At 39.2% G+C, this 19,163-nt stretch overlaps 1 protein-coding gene across 1 annotated transcript in view; it reads right to left on the reverse strand.

Annotated features, from left to right (window-relative positions):
* Positions 1-18,409, reverse strand: part of meox1 (mesenchyme homeobox 1) — a 114,442-nt gene extending 96,033 nt beyond the window's left edge. Inside the window, exons 1-2 of the mRNA XM_051939778.1 lie at positions 18,155-18,409; positions 14,503-14,648 (exon numbers count right to left, since the gene is read on the reverse strand). The gene's annotated coding sequence lies outside the window, so the exon portion shown is untranslated. The remainder of the gene's footprint in view (positions 1-14,502; positions 14,649-18,154) is intronic.
* Between the last annotated feature and the right edge of the window lie 754 nt (positions 18,410-19,163).

Below are 19,163 nucleotides of genomic sequence, written 5' to 3' on the forward strand. Positions count from 1 at the left end.
CACAGAAAGCGTTTGGTGAAACTGAATATTTACAAGTCCTTCAGGAGCTTTATCTGCTCATGTTGTTGAGTCATTAATGATCTGAATTCTTTAATTGGGATGTGAAAGAAAGTTTCTTCTCTCTCTTGTCTTTGTTTTGTTTCGAGTCGTTTGTCTTGTTTTTGTTGTTTTATGTCTTGTTTTCGTAATATTTTGTCTTGTTTTAGTTGTTTTTGTCTGTCTTTTGTCATTTGTCTCATTGTTTTGTTTCTCATTTGTCGTTTTGTGTTTCATTTTTGTCTTGTGTTTTTTGTCTCATTTTTGCCATTTTGTGTTTCACTTTGCTCATTGTTTTGTGTGTTTTATTATCATTTTGTGTTTGTCTTGCCTCTTTTTGCCGTTTCGTTTTTCCCTTTAGTCATTTTTTGTCTAGTTTGTGTCTTTTTCTGTCTTGTTTTGTTTGGCTTTGTGTCATTTGTCTCATTTTGTTTCTCGCTTTTGAAATATTTCATCTTGTTTTTGTTGTTTCTTGTCTGTCTTTTCTTGTTTGTCTCATGTTTTTGCTGTTTTGTTTCTCATTTTTGTCGTTTTGTGTTTCGTTTTTGTCTCATTTTTGCCATTTTGTGTTTCGCTTTATTCGTTGTTTTGTGTATAGTTTTTGTCGTTTTGTTTGTTTTGTCTCTTTTTGTTTTGTTTTTGGCGTTAGTCATTTTTTTGTCTAGTATGTCATTTTATGTCTTTGTGTCATTTGTCTCATTTAGTTTCTCCATTTTGTCGTTTTGTGTCTCGTTTTTTGTAATACTGCATCTTGCTTTTTTTGTCTTTGGTCTTTGTCTTATTTTTTCTCATTTTGTTTTGCATTTTTGTCGTTTTGTGTTTCATTTTTGTCTCGCTTATGTTTATTGTCTCATTTTTGCCATTTTGTGTTTCGCTTTATTCGTTTTTGTCGTTCTGCATTTGTTTTGTCTTGCTTGTGTCATTCTTTAATTTGTATGTGAGAGCACAGTGGCACTCGAGTCTTAAGCCTTGTGGTTTGTTTGGTTAATAAACACAATAAAAGAAGGTCTGGGTTTATCCTTTAATCTGGCTTTTTACGGGGGCTCAGTGTCTTCACATTTCTGAGCTTCTGAGAGACTAAGATATATGGATGTGAAGCTCTGGATGACCTCTCCACTTTCAGACGAGATGCTTTCTATTCTCAGATCAAGACGTCTGATGTCGGGAATAGCGACTCCTCTGTAGCGACAAATAAAAAGCCTCTTCCTGGGATTCAACAGTTTCGTTATTTCTGTGATGTTTTCTCCTCAGTGTGTGTAAAAACGATGACACCATCATTAATTTGATCTACTCGCCAAAGCACCAACGGCCAAAACCAGCCGTGATTTGTGGACATTTGCATACAAATTAAAAGCTTTTTCTTGGCATCGGCCGCCGGGCAGATTTTAAGGGAAATCACTTGAGAGGTTTGGTCCAAAGGTGAAACTGCAGGTGGAGGATATTTCTCTATGAGATGGAAAGGGGATAAAGATTTAGTAATACTCGCATCCGGCAACTTAAATGAGGCGAAACACCTCCGGGGATCGAGTGAGGGACTGAAGAAGGTGAGGTGAAAACTATCGTAGCGTTTACTCAATTAAAGAACTGGAGCTGCACCAATCCAAACACGGGCCTGATGACAAAGTGATCGCAGGTTCCTGACAAAAGGACTTCCAGAGTGTGACCTGCATGGGAGGTTTGTTTTGGCCGCCATTCATGGCTGGGTGCCACTCAAAAGCAGAGGGTTATTTAAATCCTCTTTTCTGATTGCACTTTATACAGACCACTAGCACCTCCTGTATCCACATGCACACACTTGCATGAACATATACACTGCAAAAACTCAAAATCTTACCAAGTCTGTTTGTCTTATTTTTAGTCAAAATGTCTCATCCCACTTGATCGAAGATAAATTCACTTAACAAGAGACATTTGAGCAGATAGAGGGTGGGAAAAAATAAATGTGAAAAATGTTTCTTTACAGAACATTCACAATAAAAAAAAAAAAATCACTTGATTTTTTTTATTGTGAATGTCCTTAAAGAAAATGTTAGACATCTTATTGATATATGACGAATCACTTTAGATATTTTTAGGATCTTTTTTAAAGATTTTTATTTATTTATTGAAAATATTTTAAAGAATTTTCTTGTCAAATTTGGGGGATTTTTTAAAATAAAATTTTTAGGGGAAACTTTTAAGGAATTATTCAGATTTTCTCCCTGAAGGTTTTGCCAATTTTCTGAAATTTTGGGGAATTGTTTTAGGCTGAATTTTTGGATTTTTTTCAGACAAGGAAACAATATTTTTGGCATCTGTAAATGAAGACAGCAGGAGGGTTAGCACTTCTCAAATTAGGAGGTTACATGAAAGCAAAAATCTATTTTTGAGTGAAAAACTGTTTCTTTTTTTTTTTTTAGCATTTCTGGCTAAGCTTGACAATCCTGGTAAAATGTAGCTCAAAATAAGTTTTTCCAGCTAATTTTAAGATCTCAAGATTCTAAATCTTACCAAGCCATTTTTCACTTGTTCTGTTGGCAGATTTTTTTTCACTTATTTCAAGGTAAAAGATCCTTGAAATAAGTTTTTTTTTTTCTTGTTTTGAGAGGGGCATTTTTTCCCAGTGTACAGGACTTTTCAATGCTGAGGGAGCCAAGTTAATAAAATAATGGTGCTCTAACACAAACAGACACAAAGACGTTGACGTTATCCGACCTCTCATGGATCTGTTGTCGTTGGGGCGTGTTGTATTGAGCATGCTATTTACATACTTTTCTCTAGACGCTTGTTTGGTGACGTATTTGTTGTTGTACTGCCTGCAAACAATGTCAGTGGTTTTCACACATTGTTCTTCGTTATTTGTGTTGCAGTGACGCTTAGTTAAAGTTAGCATAGTGGAGGCACAGTAGTAAACAACTTTGCCTTTCTCAGCTTCCTCCTCCAACTAGATGCATCTTTATTAAATTTTTTGACCTTCAAAAACATCTACAAATTCGAAAAATCTACAGTATACTGGTAGTACTGCAAAGTTGAGCTTGGGTGCAGAGACAGCAGACAAATTATTTTTTTAAATCAATATTCAGCCACATTAGTAATTAACAATGAATGCAAAATGAATGCAACAAGGTGGACATTTCAGAGCACCTTATAAAGCCGGGGGGCGACTTTGTAAAGCATAAAAATCACAGAGAAGACATTAACTGCAGATTGTAAATGAGTAAAACTATAAATTTAAAATAATTTCTAGACCATGACAAGTTGTTTTGATCATAAAATAAAATGCTAGATTGTTTATTGTTTTTTTTTGTCCTTTTGTTTCTCATTTTTGTAATATTTTGTCTTTGTTTTAGTTGTTTTTGTCTTTTTTGTCTGACTTGTCATTTTTTTCAGTAAAGCAAGTATCGTTCAGTTCCAGATAGCTGTGACTGAATGAAAACATTAGGAGTTGTGGTTTTTTTATAGGTTATTATGCTTTGATTTTACTGGTCCGGTCCACTTGAGATCAAAGTGTGCTGAATGTGGAACCTGAACTAAGATGAGTTTGACACCCCCGGTTTATTGTATTATACAGAGCAAACAAAGTGCAGTCTTCTCCAGTAAATAATTCATAATGTCATTAATCTCTTCACGGCAGTTTGAAATCATAATAATCCTCACAGCTGATCTACATGATGCAGCGACTTGTTCACTGTAGTTAATCCAGCTGCTGCAAACAGCTGCTCAGTTGGAACCAGTGTCCACATATACCAACGCAGCATCTCTATCAGTCCAGGAAATCTGTCAGTATTTACTGTCACGTCTGAAATGTATTTATTCTCAGAGTCAAGCGGAGCGTTAGTAGCTACAGCTGCTTTCTGCTAAAGTTAGGGACTGGTCTAATGGGGCTTCTCGCGTAGCACCTGGTGCTGGCAGCCTGGTTTCTTGAATGGATAGCTTAGCATCTGAGGTCACTGGAGTTGGGACTTGGGTACCTGGGGTTGTTGGAGGACCTTGGGTTGGTGGGGGACCTTGGGTTTCTGTGGGAACTTATGAACCTCGGGTTGCTGTGGAACCTTGGGTTACTTGAGGACCTTTGGGATCTTAGGTTGCTGGAGTATCTTGGGGAAGTGCAGCACATAGGGTTACTGGGGGTCCTTGGGTACCTGGGGGAACTGCTGACACTCAGCTCTCAGCTTGTATTAGTCTTCGAAAATCCTAGCTTAGCATTAGCCTCAGGTAGCTAGCTAACTGGTGGTGGTGGTCGCACAAGGGTTAAGTTTCTGGACTACTGATCAAAAGGTCAGAGGTTCAAACCCGATGAGGCCACTGTCAGGCCCTTGAGCAAGGCCCTTAACCCTTCCTGCTCCAGAGGCAGTGTACTATGTCTGGCCCTGCACTCTGACCCCGACTGGGATATGCAAAAAACATTACACGGTAGTGTAAATGTATTTGTGACAAATAAAGGCTTAAATTTAAACTAGGCAGCCACCACACCATGAGTTCATCAACACGACTACCACAGTTAGCAGTTAGACAGCCGCATTTGTTTTACGCAACCTTTATGGGCGGTCAGCAAACACACCTGTAACTCCATCTTATTATACAGTAAAAAGGTCCACCTGGCAGCATATTACAGCATGTACTACAGCAAATCTTCACCACATTTTCTGACAGTCTGTCTCATCAGTTAAAATATTTTAATCAATTCAAATGTGAATGGAAATTAAATTATTCCTAAACATCCCTAAACTGGACAATTGAAAGTGCATAAAAGCCCCCAAAGGTATTATCCCTACAGACACGAATGTCTGTACAAAAAGTCCACGTAAATCCATCCTTCATAAAACAAAAACATTAATCATCATGTGGTGCTAAATGAAATGTCAGGAGATCAAAGTCAGCTGGCGTCATCTAACGACCACGAATTTCTGGATAAAATTTACAACAATAGCGTTGGACATTTCTATCCGCAGAAAGCAAACAAAGCAAACATAAAAAGTAGAAAGCGGATTAACATGCTTTACAACAATAGCGCCCGACCTGCCAAACCACTTCATATTTTTTCGGTTTGCTTCACCGTGTCCATTTATGTCAGCCGTGCACTGGATTCAATGTGAATAAATGAACAACATCATCACCACCTCTTCGCTCTGTCATTCCCTTTGTTGTGTATTTAATGCCTCGTCTGGAACACCCTAGTCCATCAAATCCAGCGCAAACACAAGGAAGTGAAACTACACTGATGATAACCTCTGCTGAATGAACACATCTGTAATCCTTTGTGCAGAAACTGGAAAGAAAGAAGCTCACAGATTTTACCGGTTATGCACGTCTCCAAGCAGCACACATGTATATACAAACACGTGTTCATACATAGGTGAACATAAATACACAAACACGAGGATTAAAGAGCGGAGGAAGCCATCCAGGCAAGGACGCCTGAACCAGGGCAGGGACAGTAGATGTTTATTCACCAGCGGGGCGGGTCAAGGAGAGCAAACACAGAATCAAACACAGGAAAATGTGATTCAGGTGTGTGGGAAGCAAAAAGAGCTGTATATAAAGTGAAGCACAACAGGAGTATGTCAAGTGGAAACATTTCTAAATCTAGGAGTGGGTGAGAGAGACACAGATCAGACATCATGTCCTGGGTGTTGTCCTGGAGAGTGAAGAGAAGCAGAATGGAAGAGGATCAGATGGCATTTAAACCTTCAGGAGGCGGCAGGGTCGTCCCTCACGGTCCACAGATACTCAGAAATGCCTTCGATGAACCGCCAAAGCCCATCGTGGGTTTGTTGCACAGACCTGAGCTGTTGTGTGAGTATTTACTCGACATCAGCGGGTGTGAAGTGACATTGTTTATGCGCCGTGTTGTGCAGCATGACATCAGCAGCATCTGTAAGAGCTGGCTCTGGATGGCCACGATGACAAAAACTAATGTGAAGCATGAGAGCCGTCAACCGATGTGCCAGACCCCCACAGCGCCCCACCACCACCGCCACGGTCCTTCTTGTAACGTTAAAAGGCCCCCCTTTCACCCCGTAATCATTTTAAGATGTCAAAAAAAAGAGCGGCGGGCAAAGTATCTATCACGACTGATGTCTGCGGCGCTCTAATGGACGTTAAGCTGAAATGATAAAGGGGCCAGTTCAAAGCGAAACGCTCCCTTGTACCTTGAAATCTTTAAAAGCCCTCCTCAAAGCCCGAGCAAGCATCTCAGCCGGGCACCACCCTGAAATAAATTTGGCTGCCAAGAATGCAACCGAAGGGGGGCTGACCAGTAAGGGAGGATTGTGATGGTTCGACAGCGTTTCTAGGAAGGGCTCTGGGTCTCTGGGCAGTTTGCTGGCTCTCTGCAGGCAGTGGGAGAGGTGAGGCTGAAGGCTGACATGTAATGCACACTGACAAAAGCCCCTGGTTTTCATTTGGACATGCATTTACTGCATTTTCCGCTATTAAGTCTCAAAACAACAGAGAATCAACCTAAAGCCCCTATGCCGGAGCAGGGAACTTAGCATGATGCTCGTTGAAACGTAAGGATCCATGCGTAGACGGGCGTATGCTGGTGCACGAGGGACGGACGGTAAAGCCTCGCAAACGCAGCTTGAATGAATTAACCCAGAGCACCTTGAAAATGGAACTAAAAGCTCCATCTGTTAGAGAGGAATAACTCCCAGCGTTCATAAACCCTGCAGGTACATACAAACAGCCAGCGACCGGTGTGACAGCCCCTCCAAATATTTAGGCTACGCATCTATAAACTCGACTGTAGGTAAATGTGCATGCTTCATCTGTGCATCCACGTAGTAAAACACTCCCATGTTTCTATGCCAGCACAGAGCGGCAGCTGAAGAATTTGACCACTCCCAAACCTCCTCTATCTCACCCTCCATCCATCAGATAGCCGTCAAAATTACAAACTGTGGTAATGCCCACACATGCACGACCCGGGACGAGTTGTGTTGAATGCCGGAAGATGGATGGAGGCTTCAGTCCTTTCAGATTTCGAAGAAGAATTAGCAAAAAAAAAAAAAACACGTAGAGTGAAGATGCTCGCAGATGTTCCTGCAGATGATTCGGATGTTTTGAGTGAAGTCAAACAACGTCCACACTTGTCAGGTCTTAACAACCTGTTGTGCGTCATTTATTCCAACTTCTAGTCAGGAGGCGATAAAAAAAACGGACGAAACGTTCATTAGGGCTGTATTATTATTGTTGACGCCACCCTGAAAATGCATCAACACTAATATTTCAAACAGATGCATGTTTTTCTGAAAAGATTCAAATCATTATAACAAATGTTTTCCTTTGTTTTGTTGCCGTGTCATGATGTCATCTTCAGACGATGACCCAAAGCATGGAAACTATGGAAGTGCTTCTTAATATCACTAGGGCTGGGACATTAACGTGTTAATTTTGATTAAATGATTACAGAAAAAAATAACATGGTAAAAAACATAATGCACCAATGCCATGGCGCGATTAATCACAAAAAAGTGACAATCGCAATTAATTCATTACAAAGCCTCTAATTAATTCAATGATATGTTCTGCATATAGCTCCTCTTACGCAACAATATTTTTGTTTTTCATCATTTTAAACTTAACATGAATGGCAGAAATGTGACTAGGAGGCCAGATTTTAAAAAGTAGTTGGGGTTTTTTTTCACTTTACACTCTATCTTTACCACATCTATGTTTAAGTATTTGGAAAGCAACTCGTTGACTGACACAAGAACAACAAAATCAGCAAAGATCTCACAGCCTGACAAAGATCTCGGATCTAAAAACAACCGATTGTGCGTCTCTGTCATAAGAAAAACACATGCAGAGAAAACTTTCTTCTCCTGATGGGGGTCTCCGATAGACTTAACATTTCACTTTTTTTGAAGAAAAATCAACCAGTTTGCAAAAACATAAAACAAATTCACATAAACAGTCATAGTGGCAGCTCTACATGTTAACGTTACACCTCATATCTGTAATATCGCAACGCAAACATTGCTAGATGTCACATTTTATGATCACTGAATAATCACAAACATTATCAAGCAAAAGAACCAAATGTGATCTGGATTTGGCCTTTCGTATGCAACAATATTTAGGTTTTCCATCATTTTAAACTGAATATGAATGGCAGAAATGTGACTAGGGGGCCACATTTGAACAATTTGAGAATGTCTATCTTTACCACATCTATGTTTAAGTATTTGGAAAGCAACTCGCTGACTGACACAAGAACAACAAAGTCAGCAAAGATCTCACAGCCCGACAAAGATCTAGAATCTAAAAACAACCGATTGTGAGTCTCTCTATCAGATAAGAAAAACACAATTGCAGAGAAAACTTTCTCCTGATGGGGGTCTCCGACAGACTCAACATGCCCTTATTTAGATGGAGGGATGGGGGGACGGCGGTATGAGGGAGGCACAGATAGTGAAGGTTTATTGGTTTGGCCTCGACCCCCAAGACTCTCCCTGGTCTCATTGTCCCAGAGGATGTCGGCGTAGCAGATATGGAGGCTGCGATAAGGTCTGGGACTCCACTGGTTCCCACTATCTCCATCTCAAACCACCACAACGGGGGTAAACGGGGCTCTCCCTCATCCCCCACTTCCATCCTACACCATGTGCATTCCTGTAATGCCCACGGGATGGTTTATTCCTCCGACACATGGTATGTTCCGCACATGTTTGCTGCAGACACCTTGACACAAACACAGAACGGCGCTCTGATCTGGGTTTTGATAGATGTACGGGGGCCCTCTGGAAACATGTGCGCCATATGATGCTCCGGCCCCAAAGCGAGATGATTCAATCGCTTTCAGAGTCTACGCTGACAGTCCTACAGTCGCCGTGCGCTTAGAACTGATCTGACATCAGCTTTTTTTTGCTGCAGCGACGAGGTTACAACCCTCCGTGGACGTTTCCCCCAAAAAACATCTGACTTGCATTTGTTTACCTTCATTTATCACAGCGTTCGATGGGGCCTGATTTATTTGCATGAACATTTTTGTTTGTCCCGGAGGAGGCTCTGAACTAAAAGTTTGGAGTTCATCAACAAATATTTAAGCCAGGCAACGTTTCTATGAGACGTCCACAGAGGCTGGTAGAAAATTATGTGTTGGCTTGTCAGCGTCATTAATCAAAAAAAGTTTTGTTCCTGGAAAGTTTTTCTATCGTTTGAAGCTGTAATATTCATAATCTGCTAAATATAGAGACAGACAGCTATCACATGTTGGGGTAATAACTCTTTTCTATCCGTTTCTGCCGAGCCATGCTGAAATGTGATATTGGGTAAATAGAGCGACATTAACGATAACACACACTGCGATCTGTCTGGAACGCCTTGTAGGATTTCATTCTCCTGCGTAATCAAAAATGAATGATTTGGAATCATTTTTCCTCAATTATTTAAAAAAAAAAACTTTTCAACTTGCTAAACAGGGTTTTTTCCTGCATAAAGACACTTTTGGCAACCCCTAAAGAGGTTTTAGCCAAAGGAAAAGAAAAATCACCTGCACTGGAGAGATAAGAGTCAAGAATTTAAAAGGAAAAAGGAAAGTTTTCTTGACCGGTTTTCTTAATGTGGGTTTAAGAATAAAAGACTCTTTGGTTTATTAAATGGTGAAAAATAGCAGGAAAAAGCTCAGATTTATCTTCAGCTTGTTGCTTTTTCTGTGCACGGACTAGTCATGCTTGCTGAAAGTCCATTTTGAACAGGAAAAACTCTGTTAAACCAGCAAAAATTACATTTTTGGCAACGTACAAGCAGCATGACAAGATTTAATGACAACTTTGGAGTGCCAACATTATCACTGTTTATTACTTGGCCAAGGAATGATGGAATTATGTGACAATCGGTGTTGGTAGGTCTGTCTGTCTGTCAGCAACATTAATCAAAAACGGACTAACGGATTTGGATGACATTCTCAGGGAAGGTCAGAAATGACAGAAAAACCAACCGCTTGGATTTTGGCGGTGATGCAGCTTATAGTCTGGATCCACGCATTTCTGTCGTGTTTTTGTTGTTGTGTGTCTCATTCCTGTCATTTTGTGTCTTGTTTTTGTCATTTTGTGTATCTTTTTACTGTTTTGTGTATCGTTTTTGTCATTTGTGCCTCGTTTTTGTCATTTTGTGTCTTGTTTTTGACTTTTTGGTCTCATTTTTGCGGTTTTGCATCTCGTTTGCCATTTTGTGTCTCGTTATTTTGTTTCTTGTTTTTGTCATTTTGTGTCTTGTTTTTGACTTTTTGGTCTCATTTTTGCGGTTTTGCATCTCGTTTGCCATTTTGTGTCTCGTTATTTTGTTTCTTGTTTTTGTCATTTTGTGTCTTGTTTTTGACTTTTTGGTCTCATTTTTGCGGTTTTGCATCTCGTTTGCCATTTTGTGTCTCGTTATTTTGTTTCTCGTTTTTGTCTTTTTGTGTCCTGTTTTTGTCACTTTGTTTCTCGTATTTGTCATTTTGTGTCTTGTTTTTGACTTTTTGTGTCTTGTTTTTGTCGTTCTTTAATTCATGTATGATACCGATGCATTTTCACTGCAGTCTTGAGTCCTCTAAACAGAATAATGTGATTATTAAGTTAAGCCTAGATTTGGTTACATTTCCAGACTGGACAGAATTCACACATGATTAGCTCAAGGACAGCTGGAAAGCTGACAATTCAACTCTTCTGATGCAGTTTTTTGTTTTGTTTTATTTCTTTAAAATCTTATTATCCAGGGGCTGTTTTGGGGGCCCAAAGGGTTAAATAATGTTTAATGCATGTTTTTAATGCAGATGCCAGGAAGACCGAAGGCACAAATAATGGGCATTCTAGTAAATAAACAATAAACCTTTCTCATTACGTGCAATCAGTGGGATCTCCTTCAATATAAAAGGACACGGATAAAGTCCAGGATAATGCAGGTTGCTGTAGCAGGTACAACACGGAGAAGATGGTCTGCTGAAGGCCGGATTCTGGCGATGATAAAACCCCGATTCTTCCACGGAAAAGCCTGAGTCAGAGGGCGAGCATCCTCCACTGCTTGTGTTATTAGATTACAGCTGTACCTGCTCGCCTTGCATCCCAACAGATGAAAGTGGTTAGGACGGCCCAATTAGGAAATTATGCTTGATGTTTCTAATCAAGGCTTCGGCCAGAACAAAGAGAAGGAGGCTCGCCCCGGCCTTTGGGGCTACGACGCACGCATGTAGCCGTACACACGTGTGTGTTCGTGTGCATGTGAAGTCTGGATGAGTCCCAGTCGCTTCGTGAAATGAAGAGTTCAATCACTCCACTCGTGCAGACACAATGCTCCCCGGTGTAATTACACTTCTGAGGATAAATATGGTTTTTATTAACAGATTACACGTTAAGAATGACTGAACATCGTGGTTGTTGTTGAGGAGGTTTACACAACCAAACCGCTCCTAATGAAATCGAAAATATCATGTTCGACCGCAACCATTCCCATCCTGAAGTTTAGTGTGCGACGGTTTATTCTGACCTGAGAGAAAGAAGTGATTTAAAAAAAAAGACAACCCACAAAACCCAACTGTTGTTTTAACCGTTTAAGAGATTCTGACCGCAAGCCAGAGCGCTGTAACAAGATCCGCGTTTTATGTGCTCGTAAAAGCCACTTTTTCACACCGCAGCGCTGCCTGTTTGTGCTTTAGATGTACTTTCATCATTAGATGTGGAGTTTGAGCACAAATACTGCATACATGAACAGAGATCTTCATAAAACCAAGATTTAGGACCAGATTAATTGAACGTTGCATTTCTATAAAAAGGGATCAATTTATGGAACGATCTAGACGATTAATTGGGAGAATCTAAATCACACGCAGGATTTAAAAATGTAATTAAAACCAGCAGATTATTAAAATACCAGGAAATTAAGTAGTTTTATAGTGTTTGTTATGAGTCAGAGTGGAGATGGATGGAAGGATGGATGGATGGATGGATGGATGGATGGATGGATGGATGGATGGAACAGAAAGAACGACAGGACGACAGAACAATAGATAGAGCAATAGAACGATTGATAAAACAACTGATAGAACAGAAAGAACAACAGAAAGAACAGAAAGAACGATAAAATGACAGAAAGAACAACAGAATGATAGATAGAACAATAGAACGATAAAACAATAGAACACCAGAGTAATAGACGATCAATAGAACGACAGAAAGAGTGATAGAACGACAGATGGACGATGAATGATAGAACAATAGACGATAGAATGTTAGAACAACAGAGCAATAGACGATAGAACAACAGAACGATACACGATCAACAGAATGACAGAGACTATAGAATGATACAACAATAGATAGAACAATTGATTGAATAACAGAAAGACTGACAGAATGACAGAAAGAACGACAGAATGATAGATGGAACAATAGGCAGAACAATAAAATAATAGAATGATAGAACACCAGAGTGATAGACGATAGACGATCAATAGAACGACAGATGGACGATAGAATGATAGAACAATAGATAAATAGAATGAAGGAAAGAACGACAAAGAATGACAGGACAACAGAATGATAGAACGATAGATGATAGAACAACAGATAGAACAGACAGACAGACAGACAGATGGACGGACAGAGTGATGTATCGATCATGTACAGATGAAATGCAGATTACAGACAGAAAATCAAAAGTAAATCTGCTCATCAAGCTGGAGGTTCTGTTCCTTCAGTATGTTTTAGGTTAATGGGAGAATCAAGAGCACCACACTAAAATTTCCACAGCGCATGGAAACAATAATAAACAGAATTAAATGCAGACCTGTGATTCTGCAGCGTAATTTAAACAGCAACGCTCCCAGGCAGTTGGCCGGTAACATTATCAGAATGTAAATGCCTCTTTCTGGGACTCGTGTTGTCCTAACCGCATTGGGAAACCTTGAATAAATGGACTGGGGCTGGAAACAAACCGCTGGAGGTTGTCCACGGGTCACATTATGAACATGAGGGGTCACCATTAATATCCTCTGTGGGGGAGATGGAAGAAAACCTGGCCAGAAGCCACCAAACGTCAGCTTGTCATTGCTTCACCTCCGACAGAGCAGAAAAGTAAACTTCACGCACTACATTTAACACAACTCTGCTGTCATGTTAGGTGAAATAAGTCCTCACCTCCTCCTCTTCCTCCCCCTGATGCTGGCTGCCTTTTCATTGTTTATCATCAGTTTCATCCCCGATCCACCTCCCTGAAGGGCAGAGTGTTGTTCTAATGAAACAGTAAAACTTGACTTTGGAGGCGCATTAAAGGAAAGGTTGGAATAACTTTCAGCAGCAGCATCTGCCAAGATGAGCAGAGATGGCCAAAGAAAGTAGGCTGCCCACCTGGACGCTGAGCTCAGAGACATTCACTTTAGGAAACACTCCGTCCATCTCCGCTCTGCAGACACCCAACATTCATCTCTTTCTTCTCGGCATTAGTCAAAAAGCTGCAGTCCAAGATGTTTTCCATTTCTGTTCGAGGTAGTTTTACAGCAGCAGGTTTGGAAATCTTACGTCGTGGACAACGAGCTACTTTTCAAATATCTCGTCATGAAACAGCGATAAATTCAAGTGTTTTTAAGGAAAATCATGATCAGCTGAAACCACATTTACACTTAAACTGACTGATTGGAAGCAAAATCAACCACAGTGCACTCCTTAATTAGAATGAATTACAAATAATTATAAAATGCCGGCATTCACAGCATATTAAATAATTTGAACCTGGTTATTTTACACTGAAATGCAGCTCATAGTCATAATATTTCTGAAAATAGAACTATATAAATTGGTTATCCAGCACAAGTACTACTTAGGAATACAAACTACTATTCAAAAGGACACTACTATTGTTCTTATTTTTGAAAGAAAAGCAGTTTTATTTCAATGAAGACAACACTAAATGAATGATAAATCCAGTGTAGACATTGTTAATGTGGTAAATGACTATTTTAACTGTATAGGGGTACAGAGGAACATTTCCAGCAACCATCACTCCTGTGTTCTAATGCTACATTGTGTTAGCTAATGCTGCTGAAAGGCTCGTTGATGATTAGAAAACCCTTGTGCTGTCATACTAGCACATGGATAAAAGTGGAAGTGTTAGGGTTAGGAAAGCATGGAATTGTCTGGGTCACCCCAAACTTTTAAACAGTGGTGTAATGCAGAAAAGTTGGCTGCTGCTTCTGGATGCCAGGTTGGTTATTATTCTGCTGTTTGCACAACTGTTTGTTGATCTTTTTAAACAAAATGAAGCCGTTTACATGAGCTAGACCGAGCAGCCTCCATTAGCTTGGTAAAAATAATGGATTAATCCTGGCAGCCTGTTGACATAAAGCTTTTCTGTTTATGAAAGTAACACCAGCGAGTGTCAAACCCGGTTAGATAAGAGCTTATTAACAAACCAAGCAACCTGGAAACTGCAGCTGTAATTTTGTCATTTTGAATGTTCATTCACTGCTAACCAGCTAGCCTCAGCCCATGTAAGCTCAGTATTCCCTACCTGCATGCTGCCAGGTCGTCGTCGTGAGTCTTCATGTCGTCCTTTAATTCCGCCGATCGACTCCAACTCAACCGTCTTCAACTGCAGCCAGCAAAAGTAGTCCACTGAATATTTTTAATAATAATATTGTTCACTGAAACCAGAACCTGCAGTAGAAGGAGAAACGGTTCATGTCCATAAGAATAGATGGAAACATGTTGGAAATTCAGCCAAGCAGCAGAAATATTATTCAACACTTTGAGTCAAAACTCACAAAAACACGCCAAGCTTTGTGAGTTTGACCTCCAGCCTCTAAAACAAGGAAACCAAATGCGCAGCTAATCATGAGTTTCTGTGGATATGACCTTTAGCTAGCAGCATGGACAAAAATGGTGCAGAAGTTTGGTTGAAACCGGAACATTTCAGCAAGTAATGAATGGATTGGCATGAAAACTTTGTAAAAATACATTTCTACAATTCATTTTATAAATGCTCCCTGTTTTGCTAAATAAAAGAATAAGTAGGAAAAAAAATCATAGAAAAGTAATTTATTTATGTTAATTATTAAAAAACAAAACATAAACATCCTTGTGAGTCTTTGTTTTGTTCATTTCTATTCCAGGTGAAGTGTCCTTGTATAAACAGACATTCTTCGACAACACACCGAGGTGTTTGGATCGTCTGAACAACCAGAGATCTGCCCTCTTCTTTAATAAAATGCCTCCCGCCTCCTTCACACAGAGAGCAGAGGAGGTCGTGGATGGAGTCTGAGTCCTGAGGCTGAAAGGCCGGCCGACCTCTCCCAGGCGTCCTGTATGACGGACCGAGTGTGATGATGTTATGGGATTATTTTTACAGAGCTGCAGCATGAGGACACTCCGCCATGAATTATTCAACCTCCATCTGCAGAGTTTGGAAAGAAGGAGCTGCTCTTTTTCATGGAGGGAGATTAAACACTCCTTTTTTTAATATATGTGACGCGTCGCCTTCAGATGTGCACTCTGGCTGTTTAAATCCACCTCCAGCCTCACGTACCGGCGTGAAAAAGCGCCACACACTCCTCATGAAAAGCCGCTCTGCCAGGTCGGCCTCCCTGCCAGGTCTTTCTCTGAGAACCAACTGAACGCTATGACTTTGTAGGTTGGAGACCACCAGGAAAGTGGATGACGAAAACCACCAAAGAAGCGCTGAAGTTGCCAGATTTTCAGGCTCGAAGCCAAAGCACTAAAAAAAACTCATAGTGACAGCACACACACACTTATATATATATTTACAGGTATTTTAATGCCTCAGTTCAGCCTGGAGTCATTCGTTTTCCACAACAAATGCTCAGAGACATCAATGTCTCGATCTGAGCCCAGCCGTGGACAGGTGAAATGGCCTGAAAAATAGGAAGAGTCAGAAAACTAAGCCCTCGTTTTCCGTGCATCATTAAACTGAAATACGTCTCTGGGTAGCAGCGAGTCGTCTGCCATCTCTGGGCTTCTTTTTCTAGCGCATTAATCGGCAGAATTGTCCTGATTGGGTGAGAACGGAGACGCCACTGACAGCCAATAGTCATCCTGCGTTAAGTGGAACAAGTGGGCTTCTGTTGCGACTCCTCGCTCTGAGAAAATCTAAGGTTACCTCAAAGTAAATCCACACGAGATGGAACAAATTTGCTCCCATATGTGTTCACTCTCTGGCATTAAGAGCTCTGATGTCTCGCTGCATTAGGAGACATATTTGGTAGGAACACACATTTGGGCCCAGTAAGTACAAATAAGTCCAAATATTAGATTTGTGGCAGTGAGAGCTGACATTATAAGCACTCTGGTAAGGGTCCAATTATTTAGACTCAAGAACGCTGCATAGCTGACTGACTACGTAAAGCCTGAAAACCAAGAAACGCTCTTTTTATTTGGATTTTCAATCACTGATAATCAATCATACTGGAAAAAAATGCATCTTTTTGAACAATTTGCAGATTTTATAGTAAATATTAATAGAAATATGCAGTAAAAAACACAGGAGAAAGTGTTAGTTAACAAAATAACCTTAAAAATACGGGCCAAAGATCTAAATTATGTCCACATTAAACAAAAAAAAACATGATTTGATCATAAAAATCACATTTTTTCTTTACTTAAATCAGCAAAAATGTCAAATTACAGAAGGTTGCCATCATTTGAAAGGGAAAGTATATATATGAAGGATTCTAAAAATGGCAAATACAACATTTTCCTTGCATTTCCTTCCATTTAACTGTAATTTGTTGAACAATTTACAGATTTTTATATATATTAAGGAGCAATCAAAGTTTTTCTATTTTGTACATTTTTTTTGTTTTGTTAAATGACAGAAAATGACCAGTAAAAATATCAGAAAAAATTATTTCACATGTTATCACCACAAAAACTACAATCTACAAGAACAATTTACCTTATTTTACACTTTTTTCCTGTTTCATTATAACCTGCTTTGGTTTATAAACTGTAAAAGTGAGTAGTTAGAGCAGAGGTGAATTAGAGCTGCAGCTTTTATATATTGAACTAAATAGCTAGCTATTTGCACTTTAAAGTGACAGAAAATGTCCATTAATATTCCAAAAGGCCAAAATCACAAATGTCTTGCTGGATAATTACAAATTCCTACCTCAAACGTCCAACCATCTGTCCAAAAACACAAAGATATTCAGTTTAAATAGTAGAACTGAACAAATAATCAGTTCTGAATCACAAATGCAGTTGGAAAACCACGAGGTGTGGCTATTACAACATGAGACTGATGCTGTAATTTAGTTTAATTTGAGCAGATTTAAATGTTAAACTCAGATTGGAACATTCAGGGGTTGTTTATTGTCGCCATCGATCACCGTACGATGTGTGGTTTTCTGGCTGCACGCTGTGGTTTGGACGCCATAAAACCCAGACTCATTATTCCACTGCCACACCTCGAACATTTAGCGAGTCTGATCCGGGGTTTAAACTGTCACGTCAATCATTTTACAGATTTATGCCATCCTGGTGTGTGTTTCACACTGGAATGCTCCATCATATGATTTTAAATGTGAAAACCGAGCAGAAGCTTCACTTTAATAAACGATACCACAAATCAAACCGTATTATCTGTCAGAAAGAAAGTCCAATTAGATGTTTTCTCCAGATTGTTTAGATGCACAGGCTACAAAACATGAAGCAGATAGTGGACCAATGCTGGTATTGTAAATGTACACTGATCTATTGATTATTTTCTTGATTCATTGATTATGACAATCATAAATTCCCAAAACAAAGCAGCATCTTCAAACCAACAGACCAAAACACAAGTTCAGATTCTAAAACTAAGAAATTCAGGAATAAGACAGATGATCGGCTTTCATAAAATAATTTTAAAAAAAATATGTATAAATCAAATAAATGCACTTCTGCACTTTAATATAATGTAGTAATTAACAAAACTGGGTAAAGCTATCCATCCATCCACTCTCTATACACCGCTTTATCCTCACTTGGGTAAAGCTAATCTTTCTCTAATATATTCAAAACAATATTTACCAATAATTCATGTATTTCAAACAAATACACAGCCACAATTGACAAAATTGACATAGAAAACCTTTTATAGCTACCCGTTTCTTGGTATTTTAAGCACAACAACACAGTAAAGTAAAGAAATTAAAAGTCCAACTCACTGTTTCCTCTTAGTCCTGGATGAACTGTCTGATGGAGGCTAGCAGGCCGCAGCTGAAGCCTGACCTCTCCCCGGTGAAAAACAACCGTCTGGTCACTGATAGCTCCTCCACTCCAACACCAAGCTCCATAAAACCGTGTTCCCGTTAACTGAGGGTCTGCATCACCTTCAGTTCGGCGTCGTTCCCATCTCTCAACTGTCTACGGTTCACTAATCCACCTGTCACAGATAAGCTAACGTTAGCACAGTGGCTAACATTATAATTACAAACAGGAAATAACCAAGCAAAACCGCACCTCAGTAAAGTTGAAATTAAATAGTGTAAGATGAGACAAAACTTTATTAACCATAAAAAATATTGTACCAAATATTGCTCAGAAAAAAATAAACAGAATAATTGCAATGATTAAGAGAAAAGAAATTAGATATAAATATGATATGCGAAAATCAGAATTTCCCCTCCTGGGATTAATAAGGGATATAAAATTTAAAAAAGAAATAAAATGCATTATTTATTTTTATTTTGTAAATTAAAAAAAAGGCTATATCAAAAAATAAAAAGCAATACTGGCAATTGCACTGGAGTCAGAGGAATACCGCAAATGAAATGTAAATATTGCACATTAAAATGTAAGAATACAGAATAATTTGATTTTGTACATCAAAAATAATTAGAACTCATGGACAAAAATATTGTACATTTAAAATAAATATTGCACATGTACTTGATCCACTGCACATGATATAAAGGTTCCAAACATTAAATGGAAATACTGCAGATGAACTTTATATAAGATCAAACTTCTACAACGAGATGAGATAAAATTCCTGAAATCTTGCACATGAAAATGAAATACTGCACATGATGAAGAAAAAAAAATCAGACATGAACATTAATTGTTGTGTATAACAAGATATTGCACATGACAGCGGAATAATGCAAATGAAAATGGAATATTACAGATGTAACATATGAGTAATTTCATCATTCATTGGGCTATTTTTCATTC

Source organism: Acanthochromis polyacanthus, chromosome 19, assembly GCF_021347895.1.
Source record: "Acanthochromis polyacanthus isolate Apoly-LR-REF ecotype Palm Island chromosome 19, KAUST_Apoly_ChrSc, whole genome shotgun sequence".
NCBI lineage: Eukaryota > Metazoa > Chordata > Actinopteri > Pomacentridae > Acanthochromis > Acanthochromis polyacanthus.